Source organism: Lactuca saligna, chromosome 7 (genome assembly GCF_052625555.1).
Source record: "Lactuca saligna cultivar CGN05327 chromosome 7, ASM5262555v1, whole genome shotgun sequence".
Taxonomy (NCBI): domain Eukaryota; kingdom Viridiplantae; phylum Streptophyta; class Magnoliopsida; order Asterales; family Asteraceae; genus Lactuca; species Lactuca saligna.
The window spans coordinates 107,889,054-107,915,379 of record NC_136423.1 but is presented as its reverse complement, the minus strand read 5'-3'; positions in this window follow the sequence as shown (position 1 = coordinate 107,915,379).

Here is a 26,326-nt window from a genome sequence, read left to right as displayed (position 1 = left end):
CACCCCCAAACATTTTCACCGTTTCGGTTTGGGGTTGTGACAAGAGTATCGGGAGAAGACTTAGTTGAATCGAAGAACCCTGAGACACTACGACACGATCCCTTTTCTGCACTGCTTGCACTCACAAATCCTCTATTACCACCAAATAAAATCTTAATTAATAACACAAAACCCTTAAGTTGGACCCTTGGTCAAAAGTCAACAATCAACAAAAGTCAAAATTAACAAGTCAACTTCAGGTTGAGTAAGCCCATCATACTTAGCTCGTAAGCATGGTGTACTTACCACCCAAAATCAGGACCCAATACGAGTAAGCACAGTATACCGAAGGTACGTCCGACATACTTGGCTAAAAGGAACTTTTTCGTTAAGTGCGTAATCTGTTAAGTCGAATCATCCAACACTTATATATAGTTCCACAACATCATTCTAAGTTATAAAGTTTCTACCTTTATGATTTCCATGTCTAGAAAAGGTCAAAAATCCAAAACCTTAACTTATTAATCCATTTAGACATCAGGACACTTTCATGGAAGGTATAGAAGGATCAAGATTGCACTATTATGCATCCTAAAAGCTCCATAATGGATAAATTTTTAAAATTTATCCCTTTGAATGGTCCAAACTGCCAATATCTAGCTTTTAAGCATCAAAGGGACCAAAAGTGCATCTTTTTCAAATTAATCCATTAAGTCTAAGTGTCCAACCTTCAGATCTGAAAAACAATGATGTTTAGATGGATAAAGTTTCCATCTTTGTCCACAACAAGGTCACAAATTTTCAAGATCTAAACTTAATGCACTAAAATGAACAAAAGCTCATAACATCCAAAACTAGCTGGATCTAACAAATGCGTCATCAAGATTTAAACTATATACCTCTTGAAGATAGATCAAGGTGAATAAAGTCCATATCTACAAGCTCCAATGCAACCAACATTTCTCCAAGAAGTTCTTTCTTCTCCAAGTTGCACCATGCATACTACAAATCACTAAAAAAATAAATTATTTTGGCTCACAAGGCTCAAATAGGGTTAGCGTTTCATGGAAGGGGTGTTGGAGGGGCGGAGGATGAGAATGGAGTGGGGTTTAGGGAGTTAAGGAGCTTTAATAGGGCTCAAACCATGAAAACTAGGTTTGGGCGTTGATCATGTACACCCAGTGTACACATGGTATGCCCAGCGTACTCAGGGTGCCTTAATATAACGCCTATGTAACGCCCGGGTTTCAGGGCTAAGCATATTTGTCAATGTAATAGTCTAGGTCAATGCTTGTAACTCTTTTTGAAGTAATAAAGATGAAATATTTGAGTATTATGTGAATTATGTGTATTTATGTGCTTATTATTTAATTATAAATGTATAATTAATAAAGAATAAAAATAAGCGTCAAAATTAAAGTATGGGATAAGCCCGATATATTTATATAAAGTTGTAGTGATCGAAAAAAAGATTCTGGGCATATAGAGAATGCCAAAATCTGAGTTAGAACGAAGAAGTTATGGCTCGCCGAAGTTTTACGTCAAAACCGGCACAACACCGGGAGACGTAAATAGTGAATTTATGATGAAGGGATTTTTAGCCTTAGTGATCTAAAGGAAAGTTGTAGTATATGTTAAACTGAGAACATTCATAAAAAGAACGCCCAAATCTGACTTCGTATGAGGAAGTTATGATTTTTCAAAGATTCGGCTTAGAAGTGCTCGACCCGAAACTCGAATTTTTGTTAGAGCGGTTTTTGGCTTATGCAACCTAAATGAGAGTTGAAGATCTCATTAATAGGAAAACAACCGTAAAAAGACAGACGAAAACAGAGTCTGTATGTAGAAGTTATGAATTTTACGCGGACGTTTAACAGTATAATATCTTTGTACTGTTAAATTTAAGACCGGTCGAGAATTAGCCGACGGAATCAAAATGAAAGTTGTAGATCTTATTATTACCTACGCGTGGATATAAAGAACGTCAAAAACGGAGGTCGTATGTGAAAGTTACGGATTTTAGAAGTCGGAAGTGTGCTGTGCGAAAATGGGTGATGTGGCATAATCTTGGTCATTGCATTCTCCCCAAGGCTTGCCACCAGATGGTGACATGTGGCACCAAGTTCAGCCACATTTCACCCTATAAATACCACCTCTTACACCCTCATTTTCTTCACATCTTTCCCATTCTTTCTTTTCTTTACTCTTTCTCTAGAACCTCTCTCTAGCCCCAAAACTTCCCGAAAAGCCTAGGGAACCTCCCTAACACGAGGCGGAAGCCCCGGAGTGCTCGATGGTTCCGAGAAGAAGAGATTTTCAGCTCGGGAACGCTGCTCCAAGCAAAGACCGGTTTTCTATAAAACTCATTGTAAGTGAGCTACGTCTACGCTATTTTTAATATAGCATTTGTTTAATTATAGTAACGTTATTAGCAACTTATAATAAGTACTTGGGCTATTATTATGGGTTATATAAGTATTGTTTGACGATTATATAATAGTATTAATAGCTAGACTATTAACTAGTCTCGGCGAATAATAGACTAAACTCTAGTGGTAATAATACTAGGTTTCGTCGAAGGAAATTGTTTTTAAGAAGCGAAGCGTTGTCTGAGTTCGGATTCACCACCTTTTCAGGTGAGTGCATAGTTACTTTCATCTTACACATAGATATGAAGTATTTTATATATTACGTGCTATGTGTGCATATTATATGTATACTTGTTATCTATGCTGGATGAATGGTTTTATACAAGTTTTAAATGATTTAAACTGTATATGTATTTTATACCTATAAAAATGTTGGGGTAAAACATGGGTAGATGTAATAAGACGATGTGTGATAAAATGATGAGAGACCTCAATGTTGTTGTTGTTGTTTTTGTTGTTGATCCAGTCATCTAGCGGAGTATAGATGACGACCACGGACTCTTCTAGACAGTCCAGTGGAACATTGGCAGGCTCGCAACCTGTAGGTGTTGTGAACGATGTGTTCACCGGTGTACTCCATCCCCCACATGGTTGTCTTTAGGACATTTATTCCTAAGGAACCCCCTTAGCAGTAGTGTCCATCCCGATGATGATCCTTAGGATAGGTCCCTTATGATAGGTGTTTAGGGACGTAATGTGAGGATAACGGGAACGGGTAATCGGGTTATTGTTCATTGATGGAATTAATAAACTTATTTATTGTGGGTTGAAAACCCAATGTGCTCACCAGGCTCCCAAGCCTGACCCACTCAGTTTTATGTATTACAGGTAGTGGCGCTTGAGCATAGATATGATGTTTGGACAAGGGATTACGGATATAGGCCTGTAGATATGAAATAATGTAGTAAGGCTTATATTGTACTATTTATGCTTTTGATCTGTACGAACATGACATCCGAAGTCTTTTAATGAAATACATTTCTATGGAAATGCTTTTGATAAATCTTTATCATATTTTGTTTTGGGACAAATTCCACAACACTTTTATTTAAAATGCTACTCTGATTTTTAAACAAAGCATAAACAAAATCGATCTTTTCTGGCCGTGATGTTGGGGATGTCACAGTTGGTATCAGAGCATTAGTTTAAGCGAACTAGGAATTTGTAGGATTTCTAGACTTAAACTTAGAATGCTAAGCGATGATCGTGAGGTGTGAGCACTAGCTTATTTTAGGAATTGTGCCTAAAATGCTTTTATATGCTAAATGCTTTGTGCATGATATGCTGTTATTTGTTCGGATCTATGATCTGTTACCGACCGGATCTGGAAACCTTATGTGTTTAGGATTCTAAACGTATGACTACGATATTAGAACTAGCATGTAAACGTTTCGGAGTAATAAGGACAATTTAAACGTCTATCCTAAATAAAGACATAAATTCACCTTATTCGGTGTATAGATCAAGATGGCAATGACCTGTAGCGGAAATATGAATGCAAATGGGAACAGAAACCAACCCCCAGTGATCGAGCAAATACCAGTTTTGGAAGCCGCTGCCGGGCCAATAATGATGACCGGAGTGCAAGCAATGATCTAGGTAATGTTGGATCGTCAAATGGAGGAAACCAGGCGTTTGCTCCAGCAAAATCGAGAGGAAGCGACCATACAGATCGAACAACCTGATTTGAATGAAGGGCAGATTGAGGAGGGAAACTACAGTGGGACTATTGGTCAAGCCAACCCACCGATAGTTAGGCAAAACCACCAGGATGGAGGAAATGATGGACGTGGATGCAAATACAAGGATTTCATGGCATCCAAGCCACAGAGTCTATCTTGAAGCCCGATGCCGGTGGAAGTCATGAACTGGATCTCTGAGATGGAGACGATGTTTGAGAGTTGCGAGTGTAGCAATAGGCAGAAGACCTCTCTCGCAGTTCCTTTGTTGAAATCTAGAGTACTAAGTTGGTGGAAGCTACTAGCTGATTCGATGCCCAAAGGTGAAGCAAGCAAGATATCGTGGGAGGATTTTTTGGTACAGTTGAAAATGCAATACTGCTTTGAGTAGGATCATCTGGAGATCAACAACGAATTCCAGAATTTGAAGAAGGGAAGAATGAGCGTTACTGAATACGCTGCAAGCTTTACTGAGAAAATGAAGCTAGTTCCTCACCTCGTCCCAACTGAACTCTCCAAGGTTAACAAATTTGCCCTCGGATTACCAGCAGACTTCGGTCCAATGGTCAAAAAAACTACCACTCTGAAAGCCGCCATCTGGGCTGCTAAGAATGTGGAGACCCAGATACGAGAGAAGGGTCTGGAGAGAGCCGAAGTGGGAGAGAAAAGGAAATTTGACGGATCCTCGAGGTCCGGTAAGAAAGGTAGATTCTCGAAGTTTGGTTCGAGAGGAGGAGGATCAGAAGCGAAGTGGTGTGACAAGTGCAAGAAAAAGCACTCTAGGAAGTGTGACGGAGGGGTCACTTGTTTCAAATGTGGAAAGCCTTGGCACTATGCCAACGAATGCACGTTCACTAAGAAGGTATGTTATGAGTATAATGAGGAGGGGCACATTTTAAAGGATTGCCCGAAAAAGAAGGAGGCAGGAAGACCCAACATACCACCGAAGCTGAATGCGAGAGCCTTCCAGATGACGCTCGAGGCTGCGAAGGAGGCAGCAGACATCGATTCAGGTACCTTTCTTGTTAATGGTTTGCCTGCAAATATACTATTTGATTTCGGAGCCAACTACTCCTTTGTTTCGCATAAATTTAGTGGGAAATTAGCATTACATGTAGAAAAACTTGATAATGCCCTGATTGTAGAAGTTGCCAGTGGCAAATTCGTACCTGTTAGTAATCGTATTAGGAACATCGTCATCGACCTAAACGGAAACAAATTCCATGAAGAGCTATTACCCATAGAGTTAAACAGTTTCGACATCGTTTTGGGTATGGTTTGGCTTAGCGCCAATGATGCTGAGATTCAATGCTGAAAGAAGATAGTAAGGGTGAACCCACCCGGAAGGGAATCATTTATGGTGTACAGGGAAAAACGCAAAGTGAATTCTGGAATCATCTCCCTGATGAAAGCCAGGAAATGTTTGTCCAAAGGATGTGCATCATACTTGGCATTCGTAATCGATGCTAAGAAGGAGAAGAAAGAGGTGCAGAATATACCGGTTGTGTGTGATTATCCGGAAGTCTTTCCCAAAGATCTTCCCGGATTACCACCTGATAGGAAAATGGGGTTTCATATAGACTTGTTACCAGGAACAACACCGATAGCAAAGGCACCTTACCGATTAGCACCAACGGAGATGAAGGAGCTCATGACGCAACTTCAGGAGCTGTTGGACAACGGTTTCATTCGACCTAGTTCATCACCCTGGGGAGCTCCAGTGTTATTAGTGAAGAAGAAGGACGGAAGCATGAGAATGTGTATAGACTACCAAGAGCTGAACAAGGCAACGGTGAAGAAGAAGTATCCATTGTCGAGGATTGGCGACCTATTCGATCAGCTGCAAGGTTCGAGCTACTTCTCAAAGATCGATCTTAGGTCGGGATATCATCAGCTGAAGGTGAGGGAATGAGATATTGAGAAGACTGCATTCAGAAATCGATATGGGCACTATGAGTTCTTGGTTATGTCGTTTGGACTAACCAATGCTCCAGCAGCATTCATGGATTTGATGAATAGGGCTTGTAAACCATTCCTCGATAAATTTGTGATAGTATTCATCGACGACATTCTGATCTACTCGAAAAGGCAAGAGGAGCATGGCAAGCATCTACGGGAAGTGTTGGAAGTGTTAAAGAAAGAGAAGCTTTACGCCAAGTTCTCTAAGTGTGATTTTTCGATCCGAGAAGTCCAATTCTTGGGTCATTTGGTTAACCAAGAAGGGATAATGGTTGACGCAGCAAAAATCGAAGCTGTAATGAAGTGGGAACGTCCGAAAAGTCCCACAGAGATTCGAAGCTTTCTAGGATTACCCGGATATTATCGATGGTTCATCCAAGGCTTTACTTCGATAGCTGCTCCGTTAACAGCTTTGACCCATAAAGGAGCTACGTAAACGTGCAACGAGAAACACGATGACGCATTCGAGAAACTAAAGAAGAAGTTATGTGAAGCACCGATACTTTCTCTACCTGATGGAGTCGAAGATTTCGCAGTTTATAGTAACGCTTCTGGAGTCGGGATGGGTTGTGTTCTGACCCAAAGAGAAAAGGTGATAGCATACGAATCTCGACAATTGAAAGGGCACGAAAAGAACTACCCCACTCATGTTCTGGAGTTGGCAGCGGTAATATTTGCCTTAAAGATATGTAGGCATTACCTCTACGGCACGAAGTGCAAGTTGTTCACTGATCATAAGAGTCTCCATCATCTCTTTAATCAAAAGGAGTTAAACATGAGGCAACGACGCTGGCTAGAACTACTCAAGGACTATGACTGCGAGATACTTTGCCACCCCGGTAAAGCAAATGTTGTTGTTGATGCTCTCATTCGGAAAGTCAACCTTGAAAGGAAAAGGCCAAGAGTGTTGAGAATTGAAGTTGTCTCGACGATTGTGGAAAGTATCAAGAAAGCTCATGCAGAAGCTTTAGAGAAAAAATGACCGAAAGGAAGAACGTTTGGGCAAACGTTAGTATTCGGTACAAACAGTCGAGGACTGAAGGTATTCCAAGATCGGATTTGGGTACCTAAGACGGGAGGAATAAGAGACCTTCTGATGGAAGAAGCTCACAAGACCATGTACTCGATTCATCCAGGTAGCACTAAAATGTATAGGGACCTAAAACCCTACTACTGGTGGCCGACGATGAAGCTCGATGTTGCGAAGTATGTGGCCGAGTGTGTAACATGTGCGAGAGTTAAGGCACAACATCAAAAACCATATGGGAGTTTAGAACCTTTACCCGTACCCATGGGTAAATGGGAGGATATCACCATGGATTTTGTGACTAAACTGCCCAGGACGAAGAACGGTCACAACATGATTTGGGTAGTCATGGATCGTTTCACCAAGAGTGCACACTTCATAGCAGCCAACGAGAAGTGGTCTATGGATAAGCTCACAAATGCTTACGTGAAGGAAATTGTAAGACTTCACGGTGTTCCTCTTATGATTGTATCAGATCATGATAGTCGTTTCACATCGAGGTTTTGGAGGAGTCTACAAGAGGAGTTGGGTACAAAGTTGTGTTTGAGTACTGCTTACCATCCGCAAACTGATGGCCAGAGCGAAAGAACGATTCAAACACTGGAAGATATGTTGAGAGCATGTACCCTTGAATTCCAAGGGAATTGGGACGAGCACTTACCTCTGGTAGAATTTTCCTACAACAATAGTTTCCACTCGAGCATCAAGATGGCACCTTATCAAGCCTTGTACGGACAGAAGTTTCGTACGCCGTCTTGTTGGCTTGAAGCTGGAGAGAAGCAGTTTATGGACCCCGAGATAGTCCATGAGACTGCTGAGAAGTTGAAAGTGATTAGGGAAAGGATGTTAGCAGCTCAGGATCGTCAGAAGAGCTATGCCGACAAGAAAAGACGACCAATGACTTTCGAAGTTGGGAATTCCGTTTTGCTTAAAGTCTCACCATGGAAGGGACTTATAAGATTCGGAAAATGAGGAAAGTTGAGTCCAAGGTTTATTGGACCGTTCAAACTTCTTCAGAAGATAGGGAACCAAGCTTACAAGCTCGAATTACCCGAAGAACTCAATGGTATTCATAACACCTTCCATGTGTGTTATTTGAGGAAATTCACGGTAGATTTTCCCGACATAATTCCAATCTCAGAGTTAAGGATGGATGAGAATAAAAGGTTGATCGAAGAGCCCGAGGTAATTATTGACTGTAAGACGAAAAAGTTATGACGCAAGATGGTCGACTTAGTGCTAGTCCGATGGAAACATTCGACTGGGCTGAATCTCACTTGGGAAACAGAGGATGACATGATGAGTCGTTATCCACATCTATTTGCTGATGCATGATTCCGGGACGGAATCATCCTAAGGGGAGAGAATTGTAACGCCCGGATTTCAGGGCTAAGCGTATTTGTCAAGTTAATAGTCTAGGTCAACGCTTGTAACTCTTTTTGAAGTAATAAAGATGAAATATTTGAGTATTATGTAAATTATGTGTATTTATGTGCTTATTATTTAATTATGAATGTATAACTAATAAAGAATAAAAATAAACGTCAAAATTAAAGTGTGGGATAAGCCCGATATCTTTATATAAAGTAGTAGTGGTCGAAAAAAAATCCAGGGATATAGAGAATGCCAAAATCCGAGTTATAACGAAGAAGTTATGGCTCGCCGAAGTTTTACGGTAAAACCGGCACGACACCGGGAGACGTAAATAGTGAATTTACGAAGAAGGGAGTTTTAGCCTTAGTGATCTAAAACAAAGTTGTAGTATATGTTAAACCGAGAACATCATAAAAAGAACGCCCAAATCTGACTTCGTATGAGGAAGTTATGATTTTTCTAAGATTCGGCTTAGCAGTGCACGACCCGAAACTCGAATTTTAGTTCGAGTGGTTTTTGGATTACGCAACCTAAATGAGAGTTGAAGATCTCATTAATAGGAAAACGACGATAAAAAGACAGACGAAAACAGAGTCCGTATGTAGAAGTTATGAATTTTACGCGGACGTTTAACAGTATAATCTCTTTGTACTGTTAAATTTAAGATCGGTCAAGAATTAGCCGACGGAGTAAAAATGAAAGTTGTAGATCTTATTATTACCTACGTGTGGATATAAATAACGTCAAAAACGGAGGTCGTATGTGAAAGTTACGGATTTTAGAAGTCGGAAGTGTGTTGTGCGAAAATGGGTGATGTGGCACAATCTTGGTCATTGCTTTCTCCCCAAGGCTTGCCACCAGATGGTGGCATGTGGCACCAAGTTCAGCCACATTTCACCCTATAAATACCACCTCTTCCACCCTCATTTTCTTCACACCTTTCCCATTCTTTCTTCTCTTTACTCTCTCTTTAGAACCTCTCTCTAGCCCTGAAACCCCCCGAAAAGCCTAGAGAACCTCCCTAGCACGAGGCGGAAGTTCCGGAGTGCTCGACGGCTCCGAGAAGAAGAGATTTTCGGCTCGGGAACGCTGCTCCAAGCAAAGCCTGGTTTTCTATAAAACTCATTGTAAGTGAGCTACGTCTACGCTATTTTTAATATAGCATTTGTTTAATTATAGTAACGTTATTAGCAACTTATAATAAGTACTTGGGCTATTATTATGGGTTATATAAGTATTGTTTGACGCTTATATAATAGTATTAATCGCTAGACTATTAATTAGTGTCGGCGAATAATAGACTAAACTCTAGTGGTAATAATACTATGTTTCGTCGAAAGAAATTGTTTATAAGAAGCGAAGCGCTGTCTGAGTTCGGATTCACCACCTTTTCAGGTGAGTGCATAGTTACTTTCATCTTACACATAGATATGAAGTATTTTATATATTACATGCTATGTGTGCATATTATCTGTATACTTGTTATCTATGCTGGATGAATGGTTTTATACAAGTTTTAAATGATTTAAACTGTATATGTATTTTATACCTACAAAAATGTTGGGGTAAAATATGGGTAGATGTAATAAGATGATGTGTGATAAAATGATGAGAGGCCTCAATGTTGTTGTTGTTGTTGATCCAGTCATCTAGCGGAGTATAGATGACGACCATAGACTCTTCTAGACAGTCCAGTGGAACGTTGGCAGGCTCGCAACCTGTAGGTGTTGTGAACGATGTATTCACCGGTGTACTCCATCCCCCACATGGTTGCCTATAGGATATTTATTGCTAAGGAACCCCCTTAGCAGTAGTCTCCATCCCGATGATGATCCTTAGGATAGGTCCCTTATGATAGGTGTTTAAGGACGTAATGTGAGGATAACGGGAACGGATAATCAGGTTATTGTTGATTGATGGAATTAATAAACTTATTTATTGTGGGTTGAAAACCCAATGTGCTCACCAGGCTCCCAAGCCTGACCCACTCAGTTTTATGTATTACAAGTAGTGGCGCTTGAGCATAGATATGATGTTTGGACGGGGGGTTACGGATATAGGCCTGTAGATATGAAATAATGTAGTAATGCTTATATTGTACTGTTTATGCTTTTGATCTGTACGAACATGACATCCCAAGTCTTTTAATGAAATACATTTCTATGGAAATGCTTTTGATAAATCTTTATCATATTTTGTTTTGGGACAAATTCCGCAACACTTTTATTTAAAATGCTACTCTGATTTTTAAACAAAGCATAAACAAAATCGGTTTTTTCTGGCCGTGATTTTGGGGATGTCACATAATACGCCCAACGTACTCCCCTCTGTACGCCCAGTGTACTCAGCTTAACCCAAAACCGACCAAACTTCAAACATTCATAACTTTTTCATTCTAACTCTGATTTGACTTTCTTTATATCCACAGAAATGTATTGAGTAGCTCAACAACCATATCTAATTAATTTTGACTTAAAACACATCGAACTAAAATCCATAATTCATAAAAGAAGTCTTAAACACTACTTTTCCATTTTACCCTTTGACTCAAAAGCATACACCGAACTATTAGATCACATATCTACATTACTCTTATGGAAATTGGCCTAAACCTCTCTTCCCGCAAAGCCCGAAGGCTTATGATACTTGATCTTTGGGTCACGATCCCGAATTGTGAAACGACTCGAAATAGAGTATTACATATATATTGAAATTTTCAAAACTATAACGTGTTAACGTCTTCGATAACTGTAGTTTTTTCTATTGTTGCAATAAGATTAAGTTGATCTTGGAATTGTGTACTTTACATAACAAATCTATGTATTATACGTTCAAGCCCATATCAAAAAATTAATTGCTTAAACTTTCGCCATAACGCACGACTTTAAAACCTCATTTTGAAACAATATATAACTTGGATAGAAGCAAACTTTATAAATGAATAAAAACAATTTGTTTTTGTTGTGAATTAAAATATACAAACAACTACTAAATAAAATATATTATAATATAGTATTCTAAATATAAATAACGTTTGGGAAGTATATATATATATATATATATATATATATATATATATATATATATATATATATATATATATATATATATATATATATATGTATATATATATATATATATATATATATATATATATATATATATATATATATATATATATATATATATATATATATATATATATATATTAGTGTTTATTTGGAGTTCCTTAGGAACAACGTTTTTTTTGAGTTCAAACATTGACCACAACATATTTTAAATTTAGCAAGTCTGGTCCCCGCAATTTGTTTTAATTTTTCATATTCGGTCCCTTTTTTGTATTACTCCCGTTTTGGTTTTTCCAATCTCTTTTGATAGGTGGCAAATAAGAATTGGATTGGTGTCTCCTTCATCGACTATGCTTTCTGTTTGTTAAATACTTTAATATAAATTCTTCTTTTATAAAATAATTATGAAAAACTTCAAAATTTCGATTAAACAATGTGAGCAATATTCGAGAACGTCCTGATCATTAGGTTTGTTTCTTCATGCCATAGGATTACATAATTTTTACAACTTCTGTTTAATCCCAATTCGACTGATAACTTGTGCATATAATTACTATTTTGTTATTTTGTTATTTGATTATTATTTGTTTAGGAGTTGTTTATGGACCCTGCATCTGATAAATGCCTAATATTTGAGCTTTTAGAATTGAAACATGATGTTGAAGACAATGGGAGTGCTACTTGGTTTTTGTAAGACCTTACTAGAGAACAAGGCGCCGAGGCCAATATCGTAATTTGATTCCCTAGTATTTGTCAAATATCTAAAATTCCTATTATTTATGATCAAATGTGTAATAAACGTTTTATTTTTTATCTTATGATCCAGGTGCCTAAGAAATCAGCAGTGTTTGAGGCTCATGAAAGAAAGAAAAAACAATTCCTGACATTAAAAGTCCAATGATCAATATTGTGGCTTTCATTTAAAGAATAATCATCAACCAAGATAATTTATAAGCTTCATTTGACATTAATACCCTTTCAGTTGTAAGTTTTCTATTCTTTTTTATTCGTATTTCTTGAAAAGATCCTATTGATTTTAAAGGGACAAAAATACCCATAAGCTTTACAAAAACAAACCTCCAATAACTGAAAAACAAAACTAACAGATGCAAGGATCATCAAAAAAACCAATCTTCTTTTGCTATAACTATTGTTACACGGGTAATTGATAAGTATTATAGCATGTGGTTACATTGGTCTTCAATTCAACGATCACATGTGACATTTGCAAAAGCTTTAGGAATAGTTAATGCCTCGATTTGACCCTAAAATTATAAGGATAGATTATGGAAATATAGAAAAGACAAAATGATGTTTCATAACCTATAAATATGAAATTTTTTCTATCAATGTGTATTATGTTCTAGAAATTGGGTGATAGTTACGCAAATGTGGAAGATAAAAGTTCAAGGGAGGCCTCTTGTGTAAGGTCAGAAATAACCTTTTATTACTTTAATAAGACATTTCTGAAAACTTTATATTAAAGGATAAATACTTAATGCCTATAATTTTCATTTCAGGTTACTGGCACAAAGCGACAACCTAATTTTATTTACAACGAACCAAAAAGGGTAACATACACATTAAAATTTATTCATTTAATCTTCTAAATGATTTAAAAAAAACTATTTTACATTTTATTATTTTATAGTTATATAGAAAGAACATATGGATAGGTAGCTGTTACTTATTCGTTTCCTTTTAATCACCGAACTTATGATTTTGAAATGATTATGTGCACAGGCTTAGCAAATACCAAGTTCTACAACTTGAGAATGTGTATATATATATATATGTGTGTGTGTGTGTTTGTGTGCTTGTGTATATGAGTGTGTATATATATATATATCTATATATATATATATATATATATATATATATATATATATATATATATATATATATATATATATGCAGCTAACTAAACTTGTTTAGTGGCTTTACTTGATACTACAGGGCAACTATATCTAACATATAAGGGATGCATATTGGTGCATACAATATACTGAGAATTATGCATCGAGACATTTCTTAGGTGGTTAACAGTTATCCGGGTATCCAATTAGTGAGAAATCTGCCTCGATAAGTTTTTTTCCTATACTAGTATAACTTATTAATCCCTATCGGAATTTGGTAATGAAAGGCTAGATCTTTCCCTAATCCCAATGAATAACAAGATTTCTATCAAATAAGAATCATCCAGACAGGATGGCTAGGACGCAGGATCATTTCGACACATAACTTTCCTGAAATCCATCAATCAAACTAAGATGACCATTAAAGAAACCTCTCCCATAAGTAAATGAATGAGTTTTATGACTCGAATTAATAATAAATCTTAGATCTACATCCATAATAATTTTTATAAAAATAAATATAAGTTACACTTAAATTAAAGCAAGTGCAGCTTAACTTACGGGAAGTTTCTAGCGATAACTGGTATTTGCACTGGCAACATTTCGATACCGAACACCTTTATTGATTCGGGTCATTAGGGTCCTCAGAGCCTTGCTAAATGATCTTAATAACAAGAAGAGCTCGAGCTTCTAACCTCATAATGCTTCAAAGAAAAATTGGGATAGGTATGAGGAAGAATAGGAGATTGAATCTAAATTTATAGGCAAAAATGTGGTTGGAAGTGTCGAGCCACCTATAAGGCGCATCATTCCTTTTGGTAGGTGGATTGGGTAGACCCCATCTTGCGACATGTCACTCTTTGTGCCTCCTAAGCTGGGTAAATTCATAGATCTATACAAATAAATCTCTCTTAGACAAGCTCCAACTTTTACGTTCTTTATATACATGTGTAGTTATCGATGCGTACCATGACTTTCTTTTAGACTCTGTTGGATAACTGTCCTTCGATCTTAAATGTAATAGTCCATGAAGATTACAATGTTTATGACCATGAAAAATTCATAACACCTTCATATGGACTACGTTCTCGACTATCTTTATATCGACAAAATAATATCGATGAAATCTTCAACTCTAATTTAGATTGTTTTTCCTAACAATTGATCCATCTTAATTTTGGTTTCGTTGTCATACATTTTTATGCTAAAACTTCTAAAATTCATAAATTCCTCATATGAAGTTAGACTTGGATATTCTTTATATGCACATTCTCGGTTTTATAACTACTAAGATTTTCATTAAGATTACTTAGGCTAATAAGTAATCTATTTCCTATTCATATTTTACAATGCACTTTATGGTATAAGGTTGAACGGAAAACTTCGAAGAATCATAACTACTTCATACAAAGTAAGACTTGAGCATTCTATATATCAACAAAAATAGTATTGATGTCGTCTATATGTTTATGATGACTTTTTTAGCTCAAAAGTAATATATTTCTGCTTCATGTTTCATAATAATTTCTTAATATTACAATTTACAGAATTAGTAAAAATAGTGTGTTACATTGGTACCCAAAAAACGCTAACCCTAGCCTTTCCTTGTGACATTTTTAAAATATTCGTTGAAATAGGTGAATCCATTGGATCTCAACACTCTACTTCCAAGCCCATGCCAAGTAAAAAGAAGATACCAGATGTTTCAAGGAAGGCATTTCTACATTTAAAAAGGAAAGACGGATTAGATCCTGGTTTCAGACTCTACTACTCAGCCACCACAGAATCCCACTATTTCCAAACATGTTCTTCTACGCATTGATGAAAGCCTAATATTTGAGCTTTTAGAATTGAAACATGATGTTGAATACAACGGCAGTGCTACTTGGTTTTTGCAAGACCTTACCAGAGAATAAGGCGTCGAGTCCAATATCATAATTTCCTTCCCCAATATTGATCAGATATCTAAATGCCTATTCTTTATGATAAAAAGTGTAATAAATGTTTTGTTTTTTTATTATCTGATCAAGGTTCCTAAGCAGTCATCAGTGTTTGAGGCTCATCAAAGAATCAAAAAACCAATTCCTGACATCAAAAGTCCAATGATCAATAGCATTGCTTACATTAAAAGAATAATCATTAACCTTGATAATTGATAAGCTCCATTTGACTTTAATACCCTTCCAATTGTAAGTCTTTTATTCGTTTTTTTGTATTTATTGAAAAGACCCTATTGATTTTCAAGGGACAAAAATACTTGTAAGCTTTACAAATCCAACCTGTAATAACTGAAAAACGATCCTGACCGATGCGAGAATCCACAAAAAAAAATAATAATAAAAAATAAAAATCTTTTGCTAAGACAGTCATTACAAGTGATAATTGATAGTTATTATAGCAAGTGGTTACATTAGCCTTCAATTCAACGATCACATGTGACATTTGTAAAAGCTTTTGGAATAGTTAATGCTTGGATTCGACCCTAAAAATTATAAAGTTAGACTATGGAAATATAAAAAAGCCAAAATTTTTCATAAGGCATAAATATGAAAAATATTGTATAAATGTGTATTACGTTCTAGAAATTGGCAGATAGTTAGGTAAATGTGGAAGGTGAAGTAGCCAGAAGACAAAAGGTCAAGGGATACCTCTTGTCTAAGGTCATAAATAACCTTTTATCACTTTAATGAGACATTTCTAAAAACATTATATTAAAGGATAAATGCTTAATGTCTATAATATACATTTCAAGTTGCTGACACAAAGCAACAACCTAATTTTATTCACAACGTAGCAAAAAAGGTAACAGACACAATAAAATTTGTTCATTTTATCTTTTGAATGATTTTTTAAGAAAATATAATTTTATAGTCTATTTTTTTATGGCTATATATGAAGGAGGCATGCAAAGTTAGTTATTACCATTTCTTTTCCTTTTAATCACTATACTTATGATTTTGAAATGATTATGGTGTCACTAGCTTAGCAGATACTAAGTTCTACAACTTGAGAATATATATATATATATATATATATATATATATATATATATATATATATATATATATATATATATATATATATATGCAACTAACTAAACTTGTCTAGTGACCTTACTTCTTACTACAAGGAAACTATATCTAACATACAAGGGATGCTTATTGGAGTATACAATATACTGAGAATTATGCATCTGGACATTTCTTAGGTGGTTAACAGTTATCCGGGTATCCAACTAGTGAGCAACGTGCCTCGACAAATATTTTCCAATATTAGTATAGCTTATTAATCCCTATTGGAACCTGGTAATGAAAGACTATATCTTTCACTAATCATAATGAACAACAAGACTTGTATCAAATAAGGATCATTTAGGGAGGACATCCGGAAGCCAGGATCATTTCATAATATACCTTTTCTGAAATCCAACAACCAAGCCAAGGTGACCATTCAAGACACTTGTTCCTTAAGTAGACGAATGAGTATTATGATTGGAATTAATAATAAATAATAATTGTATATCCATAACAATGTCTATGAAAATAAATGGTATTTGCACTAGCAGAACTTTGATACCAAACATTTCAATTGATCCAGGTTGTTATGTAACAACCGTCAAAATTTTAAATAGCTCTAGATTTAGATAAACTTAGTTGCACGTATAGGCACGACCCATACTTGACTTGGTAACTAGATACTTGGAAACAATTAAAAACAATGGATCGTGTACTTAGATTTCACATTAATATATGAATTCTACAACTACTTACTTATAGTGACTATCCATATTCGGGTCACTCTTTGAATCGAACACCCTTTTCATGAACCATATACACACATCATTCGCTTGACCTAGTAGTAGAAATTAGGTCAAAGTCTCATAGAAACTTAAGTCAAAGTTGAAGACTAGGACTAGTATATACTTGATTCCTCAAATCCGCTTGAATATCATAATCACTACATAGAATGCCAATAAACTGGTAACAATAAATTACAAGCATTATTTCTAACTTGAATAAGAGTTAGGAAACAAAAAAATAATTTAAAGTCTCAAATATTTAAATTATTTTGATATTCAAAGTTTATTAAACTCCAAAACCCTAAAAGCCATAAAAACTCATATTTATAAACTTTAACCTTAAAAATTTTATAATGTTAATTATGAAACTTATAAGATGATCTTATAATAATTAAAATTATTAAAATGCATTTAAGGAAAGTAAAATTTAAGTCATTAATAATTACCCTTAAATTATAAATCAAAAATCAAGGTTTTATGAATAAAAACTTGATTTTAGTGCATATTTTATATAAAATTTGATATTTTATAAAATAATTTAAACTTTATAAAAACAACTGAAAGAGAAAGGGATTTTATACCTCAAAAATTGGCCCTCTCTCTCTCCTCCTTCAAAGATTATCTTCCCAACACACACTAAATGATTTCCTTTCTCCCACACTCCACCTCCACCCTCATTTACTCTTATTTCTCTCTCACACTCTCACTTCATTTTCTGTCTATTCTCTCTTCATCTTTCCATCAACCATGAAATTCTCTAGAAAATGGGTCATAGAACACACCTTGAACTCTAAATCTTAATCATCTTGAGGTGTTCTTGAAGGGAAAACCGATTTCTACTTCACCATTCCTTCACAAGTTTTACTTGTTTTTCATGGATTTTCTCCATCTTCTACTCCATTCTATTGTAAAAGCATGAACCCTTGCACCTACTAATGGTTTTGATGATGATGGTGGTAGGATTTCATCCAAAAACAACATGCATGTTGTAGATGGTGAAGTCCCATGACCTAAACCTAAGTCAAAATAAAGGAAATACACTTTTCTACATGTTTTGGTGGAAACACACCACATGCATCCAAAGTTTTCTTTTAAAAACGAATTTTGAACATTTCAAACTCATGAATGGTCTTCAAAAAAACATGCATGTGATGATCTTCAAGCTTAGATGCTAGATCATCAAATATGTTGTTAAAAAGCTTTCAAATAGGTTTATAAAGGATTTATTCCCAAATAAATATCTAAAACAACTTTTCTAATCAAATCAAATATTCCCTGTATTCCACCAACAAAATGAGATGTTCTACAAATTTTCATAAAATAATTCATTTTTGTCGAATTACTATAATTATTGCAACAAAATAGGGCAATAAATCATATAAAATACTTTTTGGGGTCTTTAAATCCAAGGTAAATTCGTGGATGACATCTATCGTAAATAATGACCTCTCATTAAGTTTGATCGGTTTTTGTTACTGTTCATTCTAGTTTTGATTTTTTTGTTTAATTCAAATAAATCATAAAACCACTTTAAGAATTTGAAAAGTCTATCTAATAATTTTTGCAGCTCCTATCCTATGTGGAAGACTCGGAAAAATATTTTCAGAAGTTTTCATTATACATACCTATTTTCTCTAGATTTTTGTATTTATAATGGACTAATAATGGGAAAAATAGTTTTACTCATCCAAAATTCATGGAAATTTACTAGAACACCTTATAATATTGTTGGATATTATTCCATTTATATATCAGCTCAGATACCGATTTGTTGGAAATATAACAATCTGATCACCACAACAAAAGGCTCGGTTACCAGTTACTGTGTGACAGATATATCAGTTTAAGATATAAGATATATATATATATATATATATATATATATATATATATATATATATATATATATATAAGAATAATAATTTCGGAATAAGTATAAATATGAAAGCTATAAATGACTGAAAGCTATAATAAAATAATTGACTGTATTTAAATGACGTAAAGCTATAAATAATATAAATGACTGTATTTAAATGACATAAAGCTATAAATAATATAAATGACTATATTTAAATGACATAAAGCTATAATAAAGTATATAAATATATAAATATATATATCAAGTAGGTTCGTCAATAAATTGACTGAACTGGACTCATGGAGCGACTGGTCGATATTTTTTCTTTGAATGGACTAGTCGATATTGGGACTCTTGGAGCGACTGGGCGATATTTGTTCTTTGAATGGACTGGTCGATATTGGGACTCTTGGAACGACTGGTCGATATTTGTTCGAAGATCAATCCGGCATTGGATAAGTAACAAAAAGTTCATTTAAAGCTCGATTTTATGTAAAACAAGTGTTTACAAAAAGGTACAAAATACATGGGTTTATGTATTTGTAGTTGAGGTATTTTTGGGTAAAAACATGCACACGGGTCGTGTACGATAAGGTACAAGTGACACGGGTCGTGTAGGAGGGTTTTGGAGGGTTTTCTTGATGAATGATGCTGACACGGGGCGTGTTGATTTAGCCTTGCTAAACACGGGGCGTGTTCATGATGTTGATGCTGACACGGGGCGTGTTAATTTAGCCTTGATGAACACGGGGCGTGTTGAGGTTCAGAAGTATGAAGAAAGCAATCAGAGGGCAACACGGGGCGTGTTGATTTTGCCTTGGTTTTTAACACGGGGCGTGTTCGTGTCAGAGTCAATTTCGGGATTTTTGTGATTTGAAGGTAAGTTTTGTTTGTGATGTTTTGGCTAGGGTAATGGTGTAATGGTGTTTTGAGGATGTTTTCAAGGTTGTTTAGAGGGTGGAAGGAGGTTGATATAAGGTGGTAAAGGTGGTGAAATTTCTTATGAAGATGATGATGAATAGTGATGGGTTTTGTGGTTGATCTTGATGCAGAAGGTTTTGGGTTGTTTCATGGTTGTGTTTTGGTGTTTTGATGTAAGGAAAGTGTTTGGTGGTGTATGATGTGATGAACAAAGGTGGTGAAGATGAAAAACCTTTAGTTTCAATGAAGAAGATGAAGATGGTTGATGGTGTTCTTCATTTCATTGTTGATGATCTTGGTGTTCTTCATTTAGCTCCAGGGATGAAGATTGAGAGGGTTTAGTTTTACAAAGGAAAACTCACTATATCATATCTATCTCTCTTTCTCTCTTTTATTATCTCCAACACTAAACACACACTACATACACATGTATATATATATGAGAAACAAATATCTTGTAGTAGTGCACTTGAGTGTAAGTTGAAAGATGATGTAGAGGCTGCAAGTTGATGTAGTAGTAGGAGCAAAAAACGTGGGAAGGTTTTAGGCTTCTTCATCTTTGACTTTTGTTGACTTCTTCTTTGTTTGACTATTCAATACATATATACATATATAATACATACATATGTATATAATATATATATATATATATATATATATATATATATATATATGTTGTTGAAACTGTTTAGTCACACATATGTGTTTTCGTCATCGCGTGTTTTCGTATTTTCCGTTTTATCACGCATTCATGCAACCTGAAATAACTGATAATATTTGTTAGATTGTATAAAAATAGTTCATCTTATTTCAGTGATGGTCACATACAAGGTTACATAAGAACATTTTTCAACAAATATATTAAAACTCTAAATAAAAATTTGGATTGTTTTTCTATTTAGTATGTTATTTTTCTTCTATTTTGTAATATTAAATACACTTAAATCCACAAAATCCGATTCTTGTAGATAAAAACCATCTTTGGGATTTTTCCCATATTATTTACACTGTAAATGAGGTTTTCAAAAATTTTGGTAATTTACTTTCACTGTTTAATAATTATTCTCCAATTAATGATTTTTTAAAAGGATAAACCAAAGAAAAATAGCAAGACTAATTGAAAAAGATCTTTTATATTTTTTACAGCTTCTATATGTAAGATAATAGTGTTAAAAAATTTTTGGGCAATTTTGGAAACTATCTTCTATTTGTTTCCATTTTGGTTAGAATAAATGCACAAAAATTATATATTCGGGTTAAACTATTTAGAAACTCATATTTATATTTTTCCTAGCTTACGTATGTTCAATATCAGTATTATAAAAATTTTGGGATATTTTATCATCTGGATTCTATTTTCAGAGTTTATATTTTTATGAAGGCATAAAATTTTAGAAAAATAGCTAATCACATCAAAAATTCAAGGGAAAATTGATGAAAGGCCTCTACTGTATTTAGAATGAAAATGTAAAGTTTGAGAATTTTTGGAAACTATTTATAATATTTTGGATTTTTAGGAGCTTAAAACATCTTTAAATGTATTGAAATACCCTCAATTAATATTACAAAAATTTGGAAAATAATATCCAAAATTATCTTAATCACATGAGTTATAAAATTTCACCATTTCAGAAAATGTTTGTAACTTTTTAATATTAAATTTTGACACAATATTGGTATAATTCTATTGTAGTGGCAAGTATACTATTAGCTTTCTATTAGAGACTCATTAGTGTGTAACCTCGTGTAGGAATCGATAGTGGTACAAATGGAACGTAGTTCAAGGCTACATTTGCATCATCTTAAAGCATTGTGAGTATTCACCACTCCCCTATTTTCCGTTTTTAAATGTTTTGGGGTGGAAAAACATGTCCTAAACTATTTATATTTGTTGTATTTATTTGACTCGTATAAACTTGATTGCTATATTTTCATATTGTGAGTATTCACGCATTCCCCTATTTTCGTTTTTTATGTTTTGGGGTGCAAAAGCATGTTCCAAAAACTATTTATTTTTCGTTGTATTTAAATTAATTTGTATCAAACTTGATTGCTATATTTTTCTATATTTCTCTATGTATGTCTATGCAACACGAAACATGAGGCCTTGTCGTCTTAAGTCCCTTCCCTTTACACTTTACTCCAACCATTAACTCTTCGAGCCAATGGTCATTGTCGATAGCGCTATTAGGAATTGATAACTCCTCACTCGCCCAATTGTTGGAGTGCATGATACCATATAATCTATGGAACAATAAGCATAGATCTTGATAGGGCATTAGTCATAGGCTTGGTTGGGAACTCATTGTTTTCTCATACACATATAAACTCATTACTTATTATAGCAATAAACTTTGTGTATCATTATAACAACGAACTTTTGTTACTAAATATAGATTTACTTGTTTTAGCAATGAACATTTATTTATGGAAATTGTTATCAATATTCAGATTATCATAAATTTCAAACTATATTATGTTATAAACTTGTGAGTACTCACCAACTATTTTTATAGTTGACGCTCGTTTTACATGCTTTTTCAGAAATCATCTAGTAAGTGGCACTTAGGGACACATCAGTTTTAGGAGCATTCACATGTGTTGTATTTCAATTTACATTGTAATTTCATTTAAAAATTTGTTCAAACACAATGTAAATTTGTAATGATTTTTAATACTATGGTTGGTGTTGTCTTTAAACTTTTTCTATGACACCCTTTATACTGGCACGCCCCATATTTCCGCTTTAGTGGGGTGTGACATGTTAGGTTCCTCAAAGCCTTGCTAAATGCTCCCAATAACAAGAAGTGCTCAAACTTATAACCTCATAATGATTCAAAGAGAAAGAGGGATATATGTGAGGAAGAATAATAGCTTGAAACTGAATTTATAGGCAAAAATGAGGATGGGTGTGCCACACCACCTACAAGGCGCATCACACCTTTTGGTAGGTGGGTTACGTAGACAACAGCCTGCCACATGTTGCTGTCTGTGCCTCTCAAGCAGGGTAAATTCATAAATCTCTACAAATCATCTCTCTTATACAAGCTCCAACTTTTATGTTCTCTATACACATGTGTAGCTATCGATGCGTACTAAGACTTACTTTTAGACTATGTTCCATGTAAAATTCATAACACCTTCATATGGACTCCGTTCTCGACTATATTTATATTGACAAAATCATATCAATGAAATCTTTAACTCTTGTTTAGATTGTTTTTCCTAATGATTCAACCATCTTAATTTTGGTTTCTTTGTCATACATTGTTGCACTGAAACTTCTAAAACTCATATATTCCTCATATGAAATTAGATTTGGACATTCTTTATATGCACATTCTCGCTTTTATGACTACTAAGACTTTCATTTAGATTACTTAGGCTAATAAGCAATCTATCTCTATTCATATTTTACAATGCACATTATCGTATAAGGTTGAATGGAAAACTTTAAAGAATCATAACTCCTTCATACAAGGTAAGATTTGAGCATTCTATATATCAACAAAAATAGTATTGATGTCTTCCTTATATTTATGATGACTATTTTAGCTCAATAGTTATATATTTCTACTTTATATTTCATAATGATTTTTTATATTACAATTTACACAAGTAGTAAAAATAGGATGCTACTTTGGTTCCTGAAAAATGCTAACCCTAGCCTCATCCTCAAATAGAGAAAAACCCTAACCCTAGCCTCTCTTTGTGACTTTTTTCAAATATTTGTTTAAATAGATGAATCTAGTGGATCTCAACACTCTACTTCCATGCCCAAGCCAAAGAAAAATAAGATACCAAACGTTTTAAGGAAGGCATTTCATCATTTAAAAGGAAAGATGGATCACACCCTAAGTTCAGTCTCTACTACGCAGCCACCACAGACGCCCACAATTTTCACAAATGTTCTTCTATGCATTGAAATGGTCATCAGAAAGTTAGATGTCCAAACACAGCACAACGTCAATAGTTCATTAAGAAATAATAGGATTTTGTAACATTCCAACTCCCAGGTATAAATTTAAATTAAGTTTATTCATTTTACCTGGGCAATTCTACGAGTTGAAGGCTCAAACTCGTCGAGTATAGATTTCGATAGCCGCGTGGATTTTAGAGGCAACTCGACGAGTTGGAGGACCTAACTCGATGAATTGGAGTTGAGTGAGAAAACCTTAATTTTTTGGGTTTGTACCATATTTAATGGGCCTTAGGAGCTTTATTCTGCCTCCCTGATCATCTTAACACCCTGAGAGAAACCCTAAACGAGTTGTTGTCATATATGAGAGAGAGAGAGAGAGGCTAAGAGTGTGTGTTGTGGTGCATTTTTTAAAGGTGCTTGAGGGGAAAAAGGATTGGAATGAGAAGGAGTCCTTGCATCCAGCATTCCTTCAGTGTTAATAGCCATTTGGAGGTAAAAAGGCACTATCTTGATCACTTGTTTGTTAGATCTCTCCATTAGAGAGTTTATAGCCATTCCTACTTTCATATTGAGTCATTTAGTCGTTTGAGAATGCTTTGAAGACGAGACTTCAAATCTAGACAATATTAGGTCCCTTAGACCTAAAGATTCAAGCTTTATCAAGCATTGGCCAACTTCCTTGCTTTAAACCCTTGTGGAGCTTGTTTTTGGCATATTTAGCCCTGGATGACACGCATTGACGTAAAGCTTGCAACTTTACGTGATACTTCAGCCTTAGAAGGCTAGATCTAGAGTTTGGGACCTTGGTATTGCTTAAAAACGTCTTAATAATAGAATGGCTAGAGGGAACTCGACAAGTTGGTAAGCCAACTCGACGAGTTGGTTAGGGTTTTTCCCGATAGTCTGGATGCTTTACAAACTCGATGACTTAGTGAGACAACTCAGCAAGTTGAGTTGGATTTTCTTGATTTTTCAGAGAAACAAAGGAACCCGATGAGTCGTATAGATGCACTCGACGAGTTGGATCAGCATGGACTATTGACTCAAGCGTTGACTTTCTTTGACTATTAGGGTTTGGTCAACTTGTGGACTTAGGAGACCATGGAGGGATAAAATAGTCTTCACCCTTTCCGAGAGTTAGTAAAGGAGTAGTTTAACATTCTTGGAGTTGTTAATATAAGTTGTTAATCAGGGATCATTATGATTTATGTAGGCAGAGTCTAGACCTACCATTGAGTACGAGACATACTTGCTTACTTACGAGGTGATTCTTCTCACTATACTTACCTGAGTGGTAATATTGTATAACCAGAGGGTCTTTTCTAAGTTATTAACCGGAGTGTCTTATGTGCTTACACTGAGTTATGTGATATATTATGCATTCTGTCTTTGTGATTTATGTTGTATATTATTTTGTGCCTTATTGAGTTAGGACCGGAGGATCCAAACCGAGTTGTGAGACTGGAGGGTCTTCACTGAGATACCGGACTGGAGGGTCAAACCCGAGTTGTAAGACCGGAGGGTCTGCACTGAGACACATAACAGGAGGGTCCTTATCGAGTATAGCTATGAGAGGCTAATTATTTATGTGTGGTATTTTGGGGAACTCACTAAGCTCCGTGCTTAAAGTGTTTGGTGAAATGTGTTTTAGGTACCTCTCAGGATCGCGGGAAGGCATGATTGTACACACCAGCTAGAGATTATGTTTTTGAGGGTTCTGGGATATTGTCAAACATTTTATTGTCTTGTGTTTTGAACAACTTCTAAACTTGGGTTTAAGAAATGTGAAATTGTGTTTTGTGTAAAATGAAAATTTTATTTGAAAATTTTCGAGTTATACAAGTTGGTATCATAGCCTTGGTATTGCAGGATTCAGATATAATCTCGGGTATGTATGGACTCAAACTGAGGAATTAAGGAATTTTCTAAAAAGAATTGATTTTCTTAAGGAGAACATGTTTTTAAGAGAAAACGAGATGAAGTAGTGTACATGTACAATCAGCTAGAGCCCAAACGGAGATTTTCCCAAAATACCCTTATTATTTTTACATTATGAGATGAGATAATTATGAGATATTAGAGTTGCATGCTAAATGATAGGCTAGGTATTTAAGGAATTTAGAGATAGAGTTGCCTGATTCATGATGCGTTAGCCTAAGGGGATGTTATTGATTGATATTATATGTTATTTTTTGTGTGTGTGTGTGTGCTGAGTAGGGGTACACAGAAGGAACCTTTTAGAGAGAGTTTTGAGTCGAGGATTAATCTAGGAGAGATACCTAGATGTGCATTGAGGAATCTACTGAAAGAGTAGTTTAGTATCCGTGAGGGATAGAGTACTTGTGAATTAGGTGATAGGTTTTGAGCATTCTAACACTCCTATGGTGTACATACAACCCTAGAAACCTTGGATCTATGTTTTACTATGATACATGAAAATTTAATTTTCCAAGGT